Below are 6,000 nucleotides of genomic sequence, written 5' to 3' on the forward strand. Positions count from 1 at the left end.
CTTGATGACATAAAATGCTGGATGGCTGAAGATTTTTTTTACAAATGAATGAAAGCAAAACTGAGGTCATTGTCTTTGCCCCAACTCTATCAAACAGGTCTCTAGCAGCTTAGGAAATTTTTCCACCTTCATCAAGCCTCAGGCTAAGAATGTTGGAGTGATATTTGACTCTGCTTTCGCATTTGAAAGCCAAGTACAATCTGTGGTAAAAACCAGTTTCATTCAGTTAAGAACAATAGCCAAATTAAAACCGATTCTCTCTTTTAATGATTTAGAAAAAATTATACATGCCTTCATTTCGTCACAGCTGGATTATTGTAACTCTCTGTGTTCTGGAATTAGCCAGACATCCCTCTCCAGGCTGCAAATGGTACAAAACGCGGCAGCAAGGCTTCTCACTGGCTCTCATAAAAGGGAACATATCGCCCCAGTCTTAGCCTCTCTTCACTGGCTTCCCATACGGTACAGGATTGACTTTAAGGTTGCTCTGTTTGTGTTTAAAGCTGTAAATGGCCTGGCACCAGCTTACATTTCCAACCTCCTCAGCCCTTATACCACTTCCAGGCCCCTCAGATCCACAGACATGGGACTTCTGGCTGTCCCTCGTTCCAACCATAAACTTAGAGGTGACCGAGCTTTTGCAGTAAAAGCCCCTCAACTATGGAACAGCCTCCCACCCTCAATGAAATCTGCCCCCTCTACTGTTTTAAGTCCCGTCTCAAAACGTATCTCTACAGTTTGGCTTTTGAGTCCGAAGCCCAGTGACCTGGTGGTAATATTTAACATAGCTCCAACAATTTATTACTATTGTCATTATTATTATTATAATTATCTTCCTCTTAATCCTATTTTCTATTTTATTTCATTTTATTTTAGTTTTTTTTAAATTTGTTTCGTCATTGTAATAATTTGCGTCACTGTTTATAGTTTTTAATGTGTGTGCATCCTGACTTTTCTGTGCGACTCCCTGTCTTGTACAGCACTTTGGTCAGCTGTTGCTGTTTTAAATGTGCTTTATAAATAAATTTGATTGATTGAAGGTTCAATTTTAGTTAAATTTAAAAAGCTAAAACATCAGGAAAATTTCAAAATCACGATTTTAAAGTGGAGCCGCATGGCACCACTGTTTCCTCGCAGCAAGAGGGTTCCTGGTTCACTTCCCAGTCAGGGCCTTTCAGTGTTTGCATGTTCTCCCTGTGCATGCGTGGGTTCTCTCTCCGGCTTCCTTCCACCACCAAAAACATGCTCGTTAGGTTAATTGGTGACTAAATTGGTCGTAGGTGTGAATGTGAGTGTGCCGGCTTGTTTGTCTCTATGTGTCAGCCCTGGGATTGACTGGCGACCAGTCCAGGGTGTACCCTGCCTCACCCAGTGACAGCTGGGATAGGCTCCAGCCCCCAAGTGTAGAAGTGGTACAGAAACTGGACAGATGGATGGAGTTTAAAGGGTGAAAATTTGACTTAAAATAAAAAAAGGTGAATCTAAAAGGTCAAATTATGAGATAGAAGCTGCATCATGAGTTTTAAAGGTGAAAATTTAATATAAAGGTTGAATCATGAGAATCTAGGTCAAAATATGAGTTTAGATTTTAAATTCTAAGTCCAAATGTTTAAGATATGAAATAAAAAGTCTGTGTTAGGAGTTTGAAGGTCAAAATATGAGATTACCAATTGAAATTATAGATTGAAAAGTCAAAATATGAGACAAATGTCAAAATCATGAGATTTAAAAGTCAAAATATGAGATGAACGTATATAAATATGACTTAAAATTTGAATATATGAATTTAAAAGCTCAAAATATGAAATAAAAATACAAAATCATAAGTTTAAGTCGTAATTGTGAGATGCAAAATTGAAAATATGAAATGAAAAACACAAATCAATTTCTTTTCCCATATTCCTGACTTTTGATCTCATTATTTTCACTTCTTCAAACTTTCATAACTTTACAATGATATTTTGAATCATCAAGGTTAAATTTACATTTTTGGAGGAAACCTGCAGACCTCATACCGGTGGGCCAGTTGGACGAAAAAACACGATCTGATCTTTTGTCTTTGACTTCTGTCGTGCATTCATTCTGACTGTGATCATCTCCGGCCTTTACGTGGGTAGCTTTTATAACAGTTTGGATTTCTAATGAACTGTAATAACTAAACCTAAATCACAGAGGATGAACAGCTGATGTTATGGGACTGATGAGGACAACCAAAGAGCAGCAAATACTAGGCTGTCTACAGCTACAGCTTACCATGAATAAATAAGAAAAGATGTAAGAGACTGAAGGATCAGAAAAAGGGGGAAATCATTCAAGAAAAAGGATGTTTGGTTTTAATTTAAAAAGTATATATCTAAGAAACTGGACAGAAAAAGTTTATGAACAACCGAAGTTTGAAAGAAAAATGATCCTGCTGAAACAGTGATTACTAACATGATGAGGACAGGAATCAAAACTGAAGGTAAGTTAAAGTGTTTAATTTGATCATAATAGACATGTATCAATATTTCAATCATCAATAAGGTTGATTATACTTAAATGAAAAGTTTAATTATACTTTGAATCATGAGTTTGTGATACGGGTATTTGTAAACATTTCTATTAAAATTCACTGAAAGAGGAGGTACAGCAGAAGAGCTGGTGGAGATTTGTAACACTGCAGGTTCAACAGCACCACTGTGTGGTCACTAACACATCACTCAACCCTATTATGGTGAATAAAGTTCTGAAATAATGATCAGATACTCCTCTGTTCACAACAGTGGTCATGAGCTGCTTTAGTCTTAGTTTCCATGATGAATGACGATGAGTTGGTGAACCAGTAAACCTGCATCCATCACCTGATAGTTTAAAGAAGTAGACAGTTACACTCAGGGGTGAAGTCCAGGGTATACAGAAGTATACAGAGTATGTCCACTTAATCTTAGATTTAGAGTTAAATCTCCTTTGAGTCACATGATTCATTGGCAAACTGCATTTTTGTTCTCCACTGCTGTGTGATGGCATCTTCAAAGAAACTATTCCATCTTTTTTGCAGTTCCTTATGAATTCCTCCCCTCAGTTTCTCAGCCTCTAGAAAAAAACCTAATTAGACTGACCTTGTTTTGGCTTGCAGACTTAAATGGATGATCATTGGATGATCCTGAAGAAGGCTACAAGCCAAAATGTATCAGTCTAATAAAGTTGTTTTCTCAACCTCAAGTGATTCTGTTTCTGGAGATATCTGTTTCCTTCTAGACTTTATTCATCCACAATTCATTGGTGAAGTTACGCCAGAAATACCTATTCTAAAAAGAATTAAAAATTTGGATTAATCTGACCACAGAACAGTTTAACATTAGCTTTGGCCAAGAGAAGGCGCCGTCATTACTGGATCCTGTTCAAAAATGCCGTCTTCTTTCCATGATACTGCCTTAACAGTCATTTTTGGATGATTTCTCCAGATTCTCTGAATTTTTTTTGAGGATATTATAGAGTGCAAGTCTTTACAATTTTATGTTGAGGAACATTTTTCTGAAATTTTCCACATTTTTTGGACCAGGTTTTTCAGATTGGTAAACCTCTACCCATCTTTACTTCTGAGACTACTCTCTAAAATGCTCCTTTTATACCCAATCATGTTACTGACCTGTTGCCAATTAACTGAACTAGCATCAAAATGCTTCTCCAGCTGTTTTTCATAAGTACAGTCATGGACAAAAATGTTGGCACCCCTGGAATTTTTCCAGAAAATACATCATTTCTTCCAGAAATTGTTGCAATCAACAAATGTTTTGGTATACATGTCTTTATTACCTTTATGTGCATTGGAACAACACAAATAATTCCGAAGGAAAAAGACAACATTGACATAATTTTACACAAAACTCAAAAAATGGGCCGGACAAAATTGTTGGCACCCTCAACTTAATATTTGGTTGCACACCCTTGGGAAATAATAACTGAAACCAATCGCTTCCTATAACCATCAACAACCTTCTTACACCTCTCAACTGGAATTTTGGACCACTCTTCTTTTGCAAACTGCTCCAGGTCTCTCAGATTTGAAGGGTTCCTTCTTGCAACAGCAGTTTTGAGATCTCTCCATAGATGTTCAATGGGATTTTGATCTGGACTCATTGCTGGGCACTTCAGAACTCTCCAGCTTTGTCTCCAACCATTTCTTGGTGCTTTTTGAGGTATATTTGGGGTCATTGTCCTGCTGGAACACCCATGACCTCTGATGCAGACCCAACTTTCTGACACTAGGCCCTACATTGTGGCCCAAAATTTTTTGATAGTCTCCAGATTTCATGATTCCTTGCAGACAGTCAGGGCACCCAGTGCCAGAGGCAGCAAAACAACCCCAAAACATCCTTGAACCTCCACCATGTTTGACTGTAGGTACTGTGTTCTTTTCTTTGTAGGCCTCATTACATTTTCTGTAAACAGTAGAATGACGTGCTTTTCCAAAAAGCTCTACCTTAGTCTCATCTGTCCACAAAATGTTCTCCCAGAAGGATTGAGGCTTACTCAGGTACATTTTTGCAAAGCGCTTCATCTCATTCAGATTACGACGTATGGTTCGAGCTGACACTTTTGCACCCTGAGTCTGCAGGACAGCCTGAATTTGTGTGGAAGTTGACTGAGGATGTTTATCCACCATTCCAACTATCCTGCGTTGCATTCTTTTGTCAATTTTTCTCTTTCGTCCATGTCCAGGGAGATTAGCCAGAGTACCATGGATTATAAACTTCTTGATTATATTACGCACAGTGGACAAAGGAATTTCTAGATCTCTGGAGATGGTCTTGTAACCTTGAGATTGTTCATATTTTTCCACAATTTTGCTTCTCAAGTCCTCAGAAAGTTCTTGGCTCCTCTTTCTCTTCTCCATGCTTGGTGTGACACACACAGGCACACAACACTCAACTTTTATACGTTCTAACTGGCTTCAGGTGTGATTTCTAGATTGAAAGCACCTGTTACTGCCACAGGTGAGTTTAAATGAGCATCACATGCTTGAAATAAAATGATTTACCCACAGTTTTTTTTTTTTTTTAAAGATTTATTTTTGGCCTTTTTGCCTTTATTTTTATAGGACAGTGGATAGAGTTGGAAACAGGGGAGAGAGCGGGGAGAGACATGCAGGAAATAGTGCCATGGGCCGGATTCGAACCCGTGTCGCCTGCGTATATGGCATGCGCCTTAACCACTCGACTACCAGCGCGCCTACCCCCAGTTTTAAAAGGGTGCCAAAAATTTTGTCCGGCCCATTTTTTGAGTTTTGTGTAAAATTATGTCAATTTTGGCTTTTTTCTTCAAATTTTTTCTATTGCTCTAATGCACATAAAGGCAATAAACATGTATATGCCAAAAACATTTGTAACTGCAACAATTTCTGGGAGAAATGGTGTATTTTCTGGAAAAATTCCAGGGGTGCCAACATTTTCGTCCATGACTGTTCGACTCACTCGTCCAGACTTTCGTTGACCTGTCCCTACTTTCTTGAGATGTGTTGCTGCTACCAATTTCAAAATGAGCTAATATTTTTCATGAAATGGTAAAATAGCTCAGTTTTGATATCTGGTATGTTGTTAATTTCATATTGTGAATAAAATATGGGTTTATGAGATCTGACAATCATTGATTTGTTTTATTTACATTTTACATCGACCCAACTTTTTTGGAACTGGGGTTTTAAAAAGCTTCAGTTATCAGAGCTAATAACACACATACATGAGTAAATCTAAAGGATAACAAGCTTTGTAAGATAATCTATGCTACATGTAGATCAATTCAGGTTTAAAACATTGTATGAGTAAAGTTTCAGATTATATTTATATAAAAATCAAACAGGTTTTTGAAATAAATCAGTTAAAGCCTGAACATTTTCTATCTAACCTCATGGTCTACTTTAACATGCTGATATTCTAATCTAATTCCAGAGCAGTGCTCTTACAGTGTGGGAATCAAACATTGGATGTCAAATTAAACCTTTCAAACAAATGAATGAAAACC

Source organism: Cheilinus undulatus, linkage group 2 (assembly GCF_018320785.1).
Source record: "Cheilinus undulatus linkage group 2, ASM1832078v1, whole genome shotgun sequence".
NCBI classification, from domain to species: Eukaryota; Metazoa; Chordata; class Actinopteri; order Labriformes; family Labridae; genus Cheilinus; species Cheilinus undulatus.